Raw genomic sequence first — 3,341 nt, 5'->3', positions numbered from 1 at the left:
CACATATACACATCACATATTCTCACATACAATCCTGTGAGCGGATACCAACATCTAACCCCTGCTGGTGAGGGATCAACACATATTCTCACATACAATCCTGTGAGCGGATTTACACATAAATCTGATATATCTGATCAATTCTAAAAACTTTCATTCTGAGTCACATATCACAAAACGAAATATATACAAAATAGAATAATTTTCTTAATATTAACAATTATTCCAAATATACAGGCATAGCGAATATCGCAATATCAAATTGAACATAAAATCAAAGAATGCTTGACTCTCGTGGGGAACGAATAGAAACTGAGAAGTTTATAAAAATATATTACAATTCTTGAGTAAATCTGAAAATTTGATTTGCTAAAAGAAACCTTTTAAATACCATTTGGAGAATAGGAACATGACTTTGAAATCACTTGGTTTTAACAAATTTAAAGAACAAGAACCTTTTTAGAAAACTTACTTTGAAACTCAATTATTTTCGAAAAATAGTTTAGTATAGAAATCATCTTTTAACTGAGATTTGGACATTCAAAACGTTATTTAAAATTCGAAGTTTCTCCTTAAAACATTGTCTAAAAGTCGAAGTTTTTTTTTTTCTTTCAATAATGTAAAAAAATAATGCTTTCGATAAACTTTTGAAATTTAAGTTTGAAATACAAAACTTTTGAAAACTTTGACATCTAAGAACCTAAATGACAAAACCTGTGCGTATTATGCATAATTACTTACCTCTCTTGCTAATATATTCGAACACAGCCGAGCACTTTTAGTCTTCCGTAAGCTCTAAACAGAAAAATTACTTTAATCAATAAGCATGAAATTTCATGATCATAAACTACTTCCTAAAACACTATTATCCTCCACAACCTTCTATTTATTTTCCTAGAGTCATAATATAGGCAAAACTAGTTCCCATACGTAGAAACATCAAATCCGAATATACCTATTAGTTATTCTAAAACAATTGACCAATATATCAAATATCAAATTAAACCAACCACAAGACCTCGTGTTATTACTGATTGCCACCTTCTCTTTAGGTTCAATCCTAAACTAATAATATAATCAAGAAAACATGGAAAAATCTAATAGGAAGTAATATATATAAATCTAATAGAAGACCCGATATAAACAAATCTAGGGACCCACAGAGAACAATATATACAAAACCTCAATATATACAAATCTAATAGGAAGCCAATTCTAATCTTTAATATATAACCTCAATGATTTTAACAGCATAATCCCACTGGAACGGTGGCAGCATCATTGTCTCATTATTTATATAATTTATATGTACAAAACTGAAGAAGACTTAAGCCAAAATCACGGATTCATAGAAATTCCGTGGCTCAATCTAGGATTCAAAGACTAACGCAAAAGTGTAAACCAAATTCTAGGAAAAGATATCTCTTTGAAACAAATCCACACATCACTAACTCTTTTAATTCTTTGAGTCTAACAGATGAAAAATCATACCTGAACAATCGGTTGTCTCTTCAATTAACTCCAAGAAAAAAAAAACCTCTTAGCCTCTTTGATAAAACCCTTCCTATCAAAACCCTGATTATCTCTTCCTCTACCCTGTAGTTTGTATTAGAGATATGGGCTTAGTGGGTTAGTGGGCTGTAGTTACTAATAAAAATAATGCCCATGGCCCATCAATTAAATTTAAAAGAAAATTTTATGATAACCTCAAATAAAAGTAGGTGGGGTATTACAAGACCGGCCTTTGTACTCCTTGATCCACTCTTATCAGCACTAAACTTACAGCATGAGGGACTAATGCGATATAGGCAAATAGAACTTCGTCTGGCTCAGGGCTGGACATAATCGGCGGCCGAGATAAATAATCCTTAAGCTGTTGGAAAGCCGAGGCGCATTCTTCATTCCATTCAAAATCCTTCCACTTGTTAATCAGCGAGAAGAAGGGTTTGCATCGGTCCGCAGACCTGGATATAAATCGGTTTAACGCAGCCGTCATTCCTGTTAGCTTTTGGACCTCCTTCGGATTCCGAGGAGGCTGTAAATCCTGAATAGCCTTTATCTGATCAGGATTGACTTCGATTCCCCTGTGCGTGACCATGTAACCCAAAAATTTTCCTGACCCAACTCCGAACGAGCACTTCGACGCGTTCAAGCGCAACTTATGTTTCCTCAGAACCTCAAAAACCGTATCAAGATCCTTCAAATGCTCAGAAACAAGCTTGCTTTTAACCACCATATCATCTATATAAACCTCAATGCTTTTGCCTAATTGTCACTCGAACATCTTGGTCATCATCCGCTGATACGTAGAACCTGCATTTTTCAGACCAAAAGGCATCACTTTATAGTGGTAGTTACCAATGGGGGTAACAAAAGCGGTCTTCTCCTGGTCGTCTAGAGTAAGGGGGATCTGATGATACCCCTGAAAAGCATCTAAGAAGCTCATCCGAGGATGGCCGACAGTAGCATCTACCAACTGATCAATCTTCGGCATAGGGAAGGGGTCTTTTGGGCAGGCTTTGTTTAAGTCCGTGAAGTCTACACAGACTCGCCACTTTCCGCTTTTCTTTTTTACTACCACAGTATTCGCCAGCCATTCGGGATAAAAAATTTCTTTAATAGCCCCGGCCTGCTTGAGCTTTCGCACCTCCTCTCTGACTGCTTCGACGTGCTCTCTAGATGGCCTCCGAGGAGGTTGCTTCTTTGGTATACTCAGAGGGTTAACCCTCAAATGATGACAAATGAACTCCGGATCTACCCCCGGGGCTTCGTAGGTACTCCACGCAAATACGTCAATATTTTTTTTAAGGAACTCAACTAGCTCTTCTTTTTCTGACTGAGGTATCTGGGATCCAACTTGAAAGTATCTTTCAGGATCAGCCCCGACCAAGACCCGCGCTAAGTCCTCACATTTTACACTTTCATCCTGCCCACCGGCAGGCGACAACCGCCCCTTTAACTGCTATAGGTCTTTGACCGCCATTTCCGAAGGCTCACCCTCGGACCCGTGTCGTATGGCCACCACCAGACACTGCCTAGCGGAGGACTGATCTCCACGGATCTCACAAACACGCCCCTCGGAAGGATACTTGACCTTTTGGTGCAGCGTGGAAGAGACAGCCCCTAGCGTGTGTAACCAGGGCCTGGCTACAATTGCCGTATAAGGGAAGTAAACATCCACCACGACGAAATCCACCTCAACGATTTCCGAGCCCGTTTGCACTGGCAGTCGTATTTGCCCCTTCGGCATAACCATTCTTCCTTCAAAGCTGAATAAGGAGGAGCAATATGGAGTCAAGTCATTGGGCACGAGATTCAATCCCCTGAAAAGATCAGGATAC

Source organism: Quercus suber, unplaced genomic scaffold, assembly GCF_002906115.3.
Source record: "Quercus suber isolate HL8 unplaced genomic scaffold, Cork oak 2.0 scaffold_94, whole genome shotgun sequence".
Taxonomy (NCBI): Eukaryota; Viridiplantae; Streptophyta; class Magnoliopsida; order Fagales; family Fagaceae; genus Quercus; species Quercus suber.
Note: the sequence above shows the minus strand (reverse complement) of the source record.